Source organism: Haliaeetus albicilla, chromosome 17 (assembly GCF_947461875.1).
Source record: "Haliaeetus albicilla chromosome 17, bHalAlb1.1, whole genome shotgun sequence".
NCBI classification, from domain to species: Eukaryota; Metazoa; Chordata; class Aves; order Accipitriformes; family Accipitridae; genus Haliaeetus; species Haliaeetus albicilla.
The window spans coordinates 12,804,408-12,816,915 of record NC_091499.1 but is presented as its reverse complement, the minus strand read 5'-3'; the positions used below and the strand labels follow the sequence as shown (position 1 = coordinate 12,816,915).

The 12,508-nt window shown below is 43.5% G+C and overlaps 1 protein-coding gene across 3 annotated transcripts in view; it reads left to right on the top strand.

The window, feature by feature from the left end:
• BACH2 (BTB domain and CNC homolog 2) overlaps window positions 1-12,508 on the top strand; it is a 197,100-nt gene that overhangs the window by 75,055 nt on the left and 109,537 nt on the right. For 2 of the 3 annotated variants that reach the window (XM_069804871.1, XM_069804873.1), the window contains one exon: window positions 9,791-9,895. The gene's annotated coding sequence lies outside the window, so the exon portion shown is untranslated. Of the gene's footprint in view, window positions 1-9,790; window positions 9,900-12,508 lie in introns of all 3 variants that reach the window. The other variant, XM_069804872.1, reaches the window with a different exon arrangement.

Below are 12,508 nucleotides of genomic sequence, written 5' to 3'. Positions count from 1 at the left end.
CAGCAAGAAACCATACAGCTGGCATCCTGGTTACGACTCTCAGTGGCTGCCAAAATTGGTTTAAAATAGCTTTTAGTCAGAGAGCAATATTACAGATTTGTATTTGAGCTATTTGGACTTCACAAGGGCTGGAAACCGAGACGCCAAACAGTGCAGCTTGCTGTTTTTTTGATGCAGACTTTCACGTTGTGAAGTTTTTGTGGCATAAATTTAGATTTCAAGCTCTGGGCCGCAAGGCCTTCACTGTAAAGCATGCCGTTGTTCAGGACTGAATGTTTGCCCTTCTTTGGCATTTGGGTTATCATCATTTATGTTGCAGTGATGCCCAGAGGCCGAGTAGGTCAGGGCCCTGCTGCACTATGTGCTGGGTGAATGCACAGTGACAGCTTCTGCCCAGGGAGCCGGCAGCCCGATTTACTGGTTTCAGATGGCCGCTGCCACCAGCTGCTCAGGAGCGTCAGCTGCCGGGCCAGAGCTTACCAGGGACAGATAAAGCAGGGATAACTCAGGTGAGGCAGCCAAATGTGCACTGTAAATGCAGCTTACAGTCAGGATATCAGTGCTGCCTCCTTCGCCTGACTCAGCACATACGAATGCACAGCTTATTGTGTCAGTGACTATCATTATATGTTGCAAAGCCTTATAAGCCCTGGCCTACTATTTGGTCTCTGTCAACACCAATTCCAGTAGGACCGGTGTGAAAAAAAACTGTTAGAAACAGAAATAGCAATTAGAGGGATGTATTTTCTCCTTCCGAATGGGGAATCTCTCTGCCCTGTCCTTCCCCATGCTCTGTGCGCAGCATCCCTGGGTGAAGGACAGGGACTGGTGTCTGTGGATTCGAGGGAGAGGTTGAGCTGCAACAGTGAAGTGCTGGGAAACTTTTCCATGTTTATAGTGTGCCTTAGTCTGAGGCATGTGCAGGTTGGAAAAGAAAATAGGAAAGCTGGAAAGAAAACAAAACAATTGCAAATTCTTGAATACATTTCATAGCCCATTGGGTGCTATTTGTACCTTGTCTAGGAGGGTGCGAGGTGGTTTCTGTGGCATGTAGTCTGAACCATCAGTGTGATTCAGTTGTGCCTTTGCCACTAGGATTTGTCTGCAGTCCTTGGGAAGTAGGGCGGGTAAAGCCCTATCCCCCACCTTCCCTCACCAAGCAGTGTGTGTGCTGTACGCAGCACCAGTGTGGGTACAAGCTGAAGGAAAACTTCATTATGTTTGACAGTGCCTTTTTAGATGAAGTACTGCCACGATTGGCATGACAGCAGTGAATCCCAAAATTGGTTGATTGCAGAGAGAGACTTTAAACGGTGAAGACAGACGTGAGGTATAAAAAGAATTAAATGCTTAATTAATGGGTTTATACTTCCTACTTCTTGGAGCATGACTATTTTTCCTCTCTCCTGTTTTGTTTACTTTAAGGTGCCATATGTTCCACTTGAAACTGTATAGAAATTTGGTAAAGAAACCTGCATGTCAGAGTTAAGAGGGTTCTGAATTACGAGATCTACTAGATGAATATTGGACCTTTTTAATAGGAAAATGTTTTGGGCTACCAACATAAAGAGGTTATTTAGCCAATATTCTGTATCCTAACAACAGCACCTATACAACCATGCAATTACTCTTGCTCCTAAGGGACTAAAATGAGCCTGTTGCCTTAGCTTCGACTTCCCGTGGCAGTTCTCTCCCGTTTTCGTGGATTCCTGATAACATTTTTCATTAGAATTCTAGTTATGAATGTCAGCTTTTCTTTGGTGTCTCCTTCTGTTAGTTCCTTGCTTCCCACATGCTGTTTTATGTGAAGGTCTTTGTGAGTTGCTTAAAGGAGTAAAATCCTTCATGGTAATGGAGATGCTAACGTGCGTGACAGTTCTTATCCACCCAAAAAAGGCAGCAATTGACTTGTAGTTTTTCATATAAACTGATTTTTCAGTCAGAAAAGTTTTCACTTAGAGAAGGTAGCTATTAATTACTTATCTATCCATGTTTCAATATGCCACCATCTCGTTAAATTGCTCCCTTGTCTATTTCTTTCTGAAACTCTAAAGCACTCTTTTCTGCAGAACAAGCTCGATAACATCTTGACACTTCCCTAATGTTTTCAAATCCTGGTGGGTTTGAGTGAATTATTGGATTTATTTGAACTTCAGATTCAGGGCTTGTAAATATGCACAGATGAAAGCCAAAAAGGTTGAGAAAAACACACTTGCAGTTGCAAGTGCTAGATTTGGCATAGTTATCTTTGGCAACATGAGCCTCATCTAGTCCAGGAACTCAAGGGATCATAAACCTGTTGTGATACCAATAGTTGTCTTTTATTATGGTAGTAAGTACTCCCTCCACTATTGTTAGATCGGACCCTCGGGAAATGTAAAGGAAAGTGCAAGTCTCACCCAAAATGTTTTGGTACTAAGCAAGCCAAGCACTTGGAAAAGATCCTTATCTTCACTTCGCAGATGGAGGATGAGGTGAATGTACAAGACCAAGTTGCTGAAGAGGTCTGATGCAAGTGTTGCTTGGTGGGTTCTCATTTTCCAAATGTTAGTACAGAGCCTTAATGCAGAATGGCCCTGCTTTCATGGATCAGTACACTGCTTTTCTCTTTCCGAACAGCAGTGCTGCTACCCACAATGAGTCCACCCAAGCAATGAAGCTTTTAGTGATGGCCTTGCTAAGGATGATTTCAAGAACTGATTTCTGGTATTTTAATGGTCCAAGGATTTGGAAGGTCTGTGAAACCCTCAACCATGGTTTTATTTTAATGAAAGGATTTGTGTAGTGACATTAGAGCTATGTGCATGTAGCCATTAAGCAAAGAGAGCGAGTAGGTGGCACCTCTTTTGCTACTACTTCTGCCACTTCACTTTCTGAGTATAATGCTTCAGTTTAAGCGCTCCTACCATACCACCATCTCCTGGTGAGCACAGATGTTTGTTAACTGGCTCTGTGCAGGGGATGATCGGATCAATAGGTGTTTAGTTTATAAGTTTCACCTAGTCGTCTTGTTTTCTATTAATAACTTCGTGGTTTAATCCTATAAATATATTGTGCCATGCATCTCTCTATTTGGGGAGCTAATCCTGTTGTGGTAGGCATCTGTTTCAGGAGCAGCCTAGACAAAGCACAGCACATTCAAGTGCTAGCCTCCATTATTGTGCGTAGTGTGTTATATCGCTGGTATTATTGTAAAGTAGGAGTTCAGGAAGGGAAGATGTTATTTGCAGCGTCAACTCATTAAAAATATTCTGTACCGATTTTTCCAAAAGAATAAGCAGACCAAGCACAGTGGGCCCCGTGCCAGGGTATGTAATAGCTTTGCACAGCATCAGTTGAAGCTCCAAGTTGGATAAAAGGCAGCTTTTTATGGGTTTGTTGAGTATTCCTTTAACAAAAAAAAAAAAAAAGGTTTGTGTACAGAAGTAGCAAATTAATTCAGTTCTATCAGAAAGTAGGTCAGTGACTGACCTCCTGATAGCATGAGGCAGCAGTTTCTAGCAGAAGTGACAGCTCAGCAACATGAACCCTCCGTGTCTCCAGGAAACTTCTTTTGACAAATGTAAACACATTATATCCTGTATTCCTCTTACTTACTTGTTTTTTTAGCTGCTGCATTAGAAACCACAAACTGTCACTCTCCATCCCCTTTCTTCACCCCTTCTGGTCCCCAAAGGGAAATGCCTTGTAACGTAGCTAATAATTTTTGCAAGGCTGTGTAATGAGTAAGGCGTTCCAGCAGGGTTGGGTTTTTTTTTTTTGACAGCTGAAGTTGAGGACTGTAAACCAGACTTGACTAAAATCCAAACCAAAGTCTTTCCAATGGTGAGGGAAGTCATTGGGAAGACAGAAACTGGATTAATTTAGGATCCTTGTGTCCTGGTCTTGCTTTGCTTTCTGCTGAATGAAATTTTTGCGTATACCCACGTGCCGCTTCAACGTTTGTCTTGCCAACATTGGCGTCTGCATTGCTGAACAGACAGTGCTTTGAACACATCCTCGCTGCAGCCCAGCAACTCCTGAAACTGAGATGCTTTTTTAATTTTGGGGGAAGTACCAAAGAGTTGATAAAGGGGGTGGTGGCTCCTTGGAAATCCCATAAAGAAAAATTGCCTCAGAGGATATGGGGTGTATGTTCATCTTTTCATTGAGTTGTCTTCATCAGGAGGTATAAAAGATGGATCGTACACTACTACTGAACTACTTTGACTGGTATCTTTCCTACAGGATCAAAAGGTCAAGCCAGGTTTCCTGCTGCAGTGCTGTAGGTGAGACCAATCTCTGGAAAACTCTCGAGCTGGTTCTTTCTCCTGACTTGTAACCAGGTTGCACACACAAGGTAGCGCCACATGGAGTAGGTGGGAGGATTTCGGAATGTACTAACCAACCTGGTCTGATGTAAACATTTTTGCTAAAGATCTCATAAAACTTGACGTAATTTTCTTTGTTACCTAGTTACGTGAGGTGGCTCAAAAACATCCAGAGAATCCTATGGTCATTTATACAAATGCTGTACAAAGAGTGATTTTTGCCATGTGATAGATAAACCTCTAGAGCCCTTCAGCTGCACGTTCCATTTAACTGAATTTTTAACTTCATTTGTTTGGATGCACTGCGCTGCAGTAAAAGTTGGATGACATTGTCTCAGCCAGAAGTAGAGATTTGATTTGATGGGGATACATTTGTTAGAAACAAAATGCTGCTAGCTTTGATAAAGGTTTGATCTGAATAGATACAGGTCAAGCAAGAACTCAGCTGGTTTTATTTAACAAAACTATGAGAAGTTGGGGAAGAAGCAACTCCTGTGTCAATGAATGACATGCTTCTGTGCCAATGCTATAGGTAATGCTGGCATTGATCGTTAAGCGCCATACAATATATGTAAAGCTAAGGAAGTAATGAAAAATCTATTAGTGTATAGAGTTAGAAAAAATGGTAAAACAAAGGAGAGGGATGCCCATGTGCATGTGTGAGAGTACGCTTGTGTGCGGGAGGCAGACAGTTCCCAATCTGCGTCCGGAGGGGTCCTTGTGCTTCCTTTTTGATGGAGCAGCAAAGGGGGAACACAGACGCTGGCTTTCAAATGATTAAACTCATCGTAGGGCCACCAAGTTTCTTCTGCTTGAAAGGGCTGGAAGCACAAGGCATGCTCCAGAGAGGCGTGGACAAAGATCTGATGCCTTTTCTCACTGTTCCATGGTTACAGAGAGATCGCTTCCAGTTGCTCCCTCTCCTGCACCGGGGAGGGAGGGTCAGGAAGGGAACGGCTGCTTTAGGGCCTGGGCTTTGCTGAGCAAAGCTTGCTGTGCAAACCTGGCACAGGTTGAGATCCTTTCAGTTCAAGGCAATTTGAGCATCTCAGTCCCTTCTTAAGGTTTAAGAACTGGAACCATTTTTGAAGCACAGACACACCCCCCTCCAAGTGGAAAGCTGCAAGGTTTCCCCCCACCCCCAAATGCTCGCAGGAGGTCCTGCCAGACTGTCCAGATAAGCTGCTTCCCTGTTTGCTGTGGGTGGCAGACCTCAGTGTAGCAGATATGACGTGGTGACCTTTGCAGCCATGTGAAGACGGGCGTAGAGCAGAGACAGGAAAATTGCCCACGGTGTAGTTAGTCACTGGTGCCACTTGCCTTGGCGGGGAGAGGAGAGGAGAGGAGGCCCTCTTAAACCCCAGCAGCTGTGAAGTCTTTGGGTTAGCATCCTGTCCTCGCTGGTTGGAAGAGTGGTGCCCAGGGAATAAAAAAGCTGCAATCCTCCTTTTTTTTTTTAATTTCTACCCAGGGGAGTTTGTTTCACAGTCTGCATCCCATGCAGACAGTGACTACCCAGTGCATGTTCAGTATATATATTCAATATATATATATATTTACTGCTTTGGTTGCATGTGTGCGTCCTCAAGAGAGCAGGACAGCTTCATCTATTCCCTTTTGCTTTTGAAATCTTGGTGAGGGCTTTCTGGGGCAAACATCATCTTTATGGCTTTCTTCTAACGCCCTGCAAATAGCAGTGGGAGGGAGTGCAGCTGTGGGATCAGCCAAGACTCTGCCATCCTTCCCGTGATGAAACCTGAAGGGCAGAGCGGAGAGGTGCGATGCAGGGAGGCCACAGGAGATCCTTGGTCTGCATTTCCCCAATGTTGAACCTTCCTGCACTGGCCCTGTGTTGGTTAGAACAGGCACAAGCTCACACAAAGGACTTGGCAAGAAGAGCCCTTCTGCTTGCGGGTAGTTACTTCACATTCACAAGCTGGATCCACCAGGAAAAAACTTGTCACAAGTAAATAGATACTTTTTTCTCAAAAAAACCCTCAATAATCACCAAAAAAACCCAACAAAAAACAAAAAAATAACAGAAAACTCGAAGTCCCACTTTCTTCCTAATAGTATTCTTCACTGGGTTAGTGGGGATGTCTTGGGCTTTTTCCATCCCAAAGTAAGAACTCAGGGAGTTTTAAGTTCCTTGGATTTCCTTCTATACAGCAAAGAAGTAAAAATGTACAGGAGAGATTATATTTGGGCAGTTGAAATAACTTACAGTAAAACTTAAGTTTTTATTAGTTTTCCTTCAAGGTGGAGGAAAGTCAGTGTTATCTTCTGGGTAGTTAAGCTGAAGTTTTTGACTTAATAGTTGAATCATCTTTATTTCAACCTCAGTGATGCTCAGACAGAATCCAGTGAAATAATGCATTTCATGTGATGCACTGAAAATATTTATAAATTTTTGTTACTTTGGGGGAGGGAGGTAGGAGTTGCCACTTGAGTGCTTTTCTAAATGTACAGCAATCTAAGCTAATTAAGCATGGATGATATTATTCCAGTCAGCAGCACAAGATAATGTCCATCCTGACTGTTACGACGTAAATGTCCTTTGCTTCCATTAGATCTATCAGAGAGTAATATATGTCATTTGTCAGAGTAACATCTCAGGTGATGAAGAAATTCTATACAGGGTGTGTGAGTGTGAGCAAGTGAAGAGTCTGGATGAAATTTCATCTCCCCTTAATGTTTTGCAGGAGGTCTTTTTGGTTGATATTACGTGTTTTGAGTTTTGTAGGGAAATTACATGGATCACTCTTGCACTGATGCAGGCATGTGGCAGGTGGATCTGTTCTGCAAAGGTACAACATTGCCTCTCTTCAGGACTTAGGAACCACTCGAAGCATCTCTTCTTTGTACAAGTGTTAGGGGAAAAACAACAAAAAAAAAGAGATAATTAATTCCTTGTGTTGCCAAGTTAATTTCCTGAATGAATTTCCTCTGCATTCTCTGTGGTGTGTACTCTGAGAGGTGGTGGAGCTTAGGGAGAGGTATTCCAGAGCACTGAAAGTCCAGGTCACTGGTGCACAACATGAAGCAGTGGCTTTTACGTGCTCCTCATGAAGCCCATTTGGCAGACGCTGAGAGTGGTCCTTGTACAGTACTGTGCTTTGCTGCCCTGGGCTATTGCTAGCATTTCGATTTCTGCCTGGGGTTGGGCCCAGCCTGACTCCCTTTCTCTCCTGCATTGACAGTCTTCCTGTCCTGACCATCAACAGTGCTGGAGGTAAAACCAACCAACTGCTTCATTTAGTTGCTGGATCACAGTCCCTAGCTTACATGGGTGTCTCTGCAGAAGTGCAGAGGAACTTAATCCTCACAAGATAAGAAAAACAAAAATAACTTGAAGTTGTTGACACCTCAACCAAATGGATGCCTTGGTTATCTCCTGATGGTTTGGTTCTCTCTATCTTTGGCCTTGTTTCTTTAACCTTCATTTAGGCTAGTGTGAGGCTAACGTTTTAAGTTAGCATTGCCACCGAAACACCGCTTGTTTCAGCTGAGACCACTTTTGTGTCCGTTACTGATTCCAGGGTGTAAACTAGACAGATTATTTGTCCTGCCCTGAGGAAGAAGAGGAGGAGTTAAAATTTGAGGAGGAGTTAAAATTTAAGAGCTGCCACTCATGGGCACGAGTGCTGACTAACACTTACTATCTTGAGTATACGGAAATCAATTTGGACCTTGTCTGATGAATGCTGCCGCTTTTTTTTTTCCCATATAGAGCTATACAGAAGAATCAAGAAATAAATGCGTTCGCTTAAGATAACATTGTGTGACAGCTGAGAACAATTAAAACTCTTACAACTATATTTTTTTTCCTTCCTCTCTACGGTAGGAGGGTGGCGTCTGCAGCTCTTAGTTGATACAGGGTATTTGTCACTGGTCCGATTTTATCTAGAACAAGTATTGTGCAAGGTTATTTATTTTACAGCCTTTTCTCCTAGTTTTGCACAACACACAGGTCTTTGTAGCTGGGAAGGGATTTTTTTTCGTTTTCCTGACTACAGTCTTTTTGGCAATAAACACACGCCTAACTGTAAGAGAAAAAACTTTCACAACCGAGCTTGTTTTGTGAAGCCCAAACATTTGTGAAGCTTACAAACCCTCAAACTTTGCATAATGTGCCCATCCCTGGTCTCAAACATGAGGTGGCAGAAGAGGGAAGTGTTACTTTTTTTAGCCAACAACTTATGACTGTGTCAACACATGACAATTTGTCAAAGCTTGCTGTAGCAGTGCTGTAAATTAATTTTTAGCATCAGTTGTGAGTGGTAAACACTTTGTGCAGTGTGAACAGCTCTTAGTACAGTGTGAGTTGTCAGCAGCTTGTGAACTACCCTATAAGAAAAAAAAAAAAGCAAAGGAGGGAAGGATAAAAGCTCGTATACTAGTACAAAATGGATCTGAGTCTGCAAAAATTCGACATGTGGTGGTAGTTTTTTTTCTCCTGCATACCAGTCAGCTCAACCTGGAAAATTTGGTTTTTCCATTAATAATAATCACCTGCAAAGTTGGGAAATCACAACTCTCCATCCTATGCACCAAGTAGTGCCTGATAGCAGACAGGTTTCTCAAGCTCGTGGTTAGATGAAGTAGAGCCCTCTCTCTACTCTTGGATTTTGCCTTTGCTTGCTTGTTTTAAAAGCAGAACGTGTCCTGCAAATGCAAGCACAATCCTTTGTTGAGAAGTCTCACATAAACAACATTAAATGCCTGGAAAAAAAAAAAAAAGATGGCAGCCCAAAGATAAGTGATGAGGGCTGAGTGCGCTCTTTTCCTCACCTGTCCCCTTTCTGTTTCTCCTTGCCTATCCCAGCTGCTGTGGTGGAGCTGCAGTGATGGTTCATACAATAGCAGTTGACATGATGGAAGAAAATTATTTGGTACGAAAAGCCAGGGAATATGTATTGTAGGAAACAACTTTTCAGATACAAACCTATTTTAACCTGTCACTTCAGCAGAACAAGCAGTAATAACCTCCCAACCTAACAATGACTCTTAAGTTGAACATTAATTCACTCAGTTGTTGAATTGCTAACATGTCTACAACTTAGAAGTGAACACCCACTCAAGAGAGAGAAAAAAGAAGTTGGTGCCTGGAATTCCTGGCTTTGCTGAAGTCACCTACATTTTTTGGCGCTAATGCCGGTATTTCATCTTGTGTTTCCTGCAAATATTTTAAGTAGAACTAGACGAGAAAAACATCTGCGTGCGTTTGTTCACTGCTTTGATACGCTCAGCATGGGGCTTTTTTTCTCAAGTGCAGTTGCTCTCAGCTTCAGTACCCTAGGTAGGCTTTGACTGTGCCTTGGAGTTTGTTCCTGTAAGCAGGCAGCACACGTGAAGCTTGGCATGAGAACTTTATCGAGTCCTACTAAAGCTACTTTTAACCTGGTTATGGTTTTAAAAAGAAAGATGACTTTATTTGTGTATTCGCTCACAAAGAATTTTGGTTTTATTTCCTTTTCTAGATATAACTGTGGGTGCTGCTTGTATGAAAGAGCTGAGCCACACCATCCAGTAAACTGTCTAGAGCAGCAGTTGGCTTGCTTGGAAATCGCTTCCAGGACTGTGTTGTAAGTATTTCTGCAAAAGCAGCATCAAATGGTTTCTTCAGTTTTGGGGCATTTTTTAGATGTTTTGATTGTTCCTTATAATTTCGTAGTTTTACTCTAACATCTAGTAGGCAGTAGCAATGCATGTGGGAACACGAGCATTCCCATGTCTGAAGCATAGAGCTAAAGCCCTTTAAAGGCTCTTTGCTGACTTGCTCTAAAACTCCTGGCACAGTACCTGAACACTTCTGAAAACAGGCAGCTTACGTATAAGCCTAGAAAGAAATTTGGTAAAATACATATTGCTCTATTTTGTCATTCAGGCTGCGGCATGCGTGTTTTTTGAGTCTTCATCTCTGCCTGCATTATCACACTTCAGCATTTTACCTATGCTGGTATAGCCCTGCTAGGGCAAATGCTTTGTGGAGATTTTCATAAACAGTGATCTGCCTAACTCAATTTCAAATAGCCCATGAATAGCTGCGTTAACTGATCTGAAAAGAGCACAGGTTTGTCTCTTTGGACATGCTGTGGGTATGGCTAGGGAACTTCAGTAGGCTGTGAACGGCAGTGAATTTGGTCAGCTGCATCTGTCTCTGTGATGAGTGTGTGTTGATGAAAAAGACCCCATTTCAGGTTACAAGCCAATTGCATTGAGTATGGCATTAAGAACATGTTTGCACTTAAAATGAATAACATCATCCTAGAAAACTTCGAGATGTACACCAAGAAAACCTTATCGTGCCATTTATACAGTTCCTTTTGAAGGCATAATCCATTTGGGGATGTTTGTGACCTGAAATTTTATAACTTTTATTTCTTTTTATATTGCCTTCATTTTTCTGCTGCTGCTGATGCAGGTTATGAGAAGTATGATGTGAGAAGTATTTATGACTTAAGTGCATTTCCCTTGAAATGGCCTCTGATAATATGGTTGCTTCAGAGAGCAAGGGTGGGAGAGTTAGTGGCTTAGGGCTCAAATCACTTAGTTAAGCACATTATACAGGCTGCTCGCACTCCTCAGCACCTTGCAAAATACTCCCTACAGGTTACATTTGCTGTACATAAACTAGTTTTAAAAAAAAATATATATGCTAATCCCATCACCGAGTCCTTCAGTAAAGCAGTTGAGTCAGTCTTTTGGAATAGGTTTCTTGTTTGTGGATCTTTGTTCTGTGCAGTCAACTGACACACCTGGGTCACTCTCCAGGTGAGGTTGTGCTGGACAAAAATCCTTGGCTCAGGTCTGCCAGCAGTTATCTGCCAGATGCGCTGACTGCCATTTCATCCTTGCTCTGTGCCTACCAGACCCGTGGGGTGCCCAGCCCGATACTGCATGGGTGGACGTGAATGAGATGAAAAATGGACGTGGGTGCCGTCAGTGATGGGATACCTCAGCTATGGCAAATGGGCAGAGAACAAGTGAGGGAATTGCTTGGGAAATTAGGACTTAGAAAAGTCGTTAAGTTCTAAGAAAGTTTTCTGATTAGAAATTTAGAACAAGACAAAATGTTTGTTTTCAGCATCCTGCCTGTAAATGGTCTGTCAGCTTCTGGAATTTAGTCCTGACCCAAGCCGCTGCTGCTTTCATAGAATCATTTAGGTTGGAAAAGACCTTTAAGACCACCAAGTCCAACCGCTAACCTAGCACTGCCAAGTCCACCACTAAACCATGTCCCTAAGCACCACATCTGCACGTCTATTGAATACCTCCAGGGATGGTGACTCCACCACTTCCCTGGGCAGCCTGTTCCGATGCTTGACAACCCTTTCGGTGAAGAAATTTTTCCTAATATCCAATCTAAACCTGCCCTGGTGCAACTTGAGGCCATTTCCTCTCATCCTATCACTAGTTACTTGACAGAAGAGACTGACCCCCACCTCGCTACAACCTCCTTCAGGTAGTTGTTGGGAGCGATGAGGTCTCCCCTCAACCTCCTTTTCTCCAGACTAAACAGCCCCAGTTCCCTCAGCCGCTCCTCACAGGACTTGTGCTCCAGGCCCCTCACCAGCTTGGTTGCCCTTCTCTGGACACGCTCCAGCACCTCCATGTGTTTCCTGTAGTGAGGGGCCCAAAACTGAACACAGGACTCGAGGGGCGGCCTCACCGGTGCTCAGTACAGGGGACGATCCCTTCCCTAGTGCCGCTGGCCACGCTTCCAGCATGGGAGGCAGGACCACGGCTCCTGCGGGGGTGACGAGGGCTTCTGGGCCTTTCCGGCAGGGCAGGAGGCCGCGCTGCCCGCTGGCCCTGGGCTGGCACTGCCATAGAGTTGCCTGTAAGCCTTTCGGATGTTTCGAGGGGAACTTTTTGCTCTATTGCTGTTAGTGCTGAATTTTCATCCAGTTTATATCATGGCGTTTAAATCACTGTGGCACCAGGAGCTGGAGCTGTGCGTTTATTTAATTGACCCTGTGGTAGCTGCTGTTCATTTGGTAGAGCGGGTTCGGACCTGGTGTCGCGGGGCACACGCTACTGAGACAATCTCAGTTTTACCAATTCCTTGAAGGATTCACTATTCCAGCATGGCTTTCTGCCTCGTGTCCTTCCAGTTTAAGTGCATTAAACTGTATCTGCCACTCTTTAATGGTGGCAGAAGGCCACATATTGGCTTTCTGTGAAGCTTCAAACAG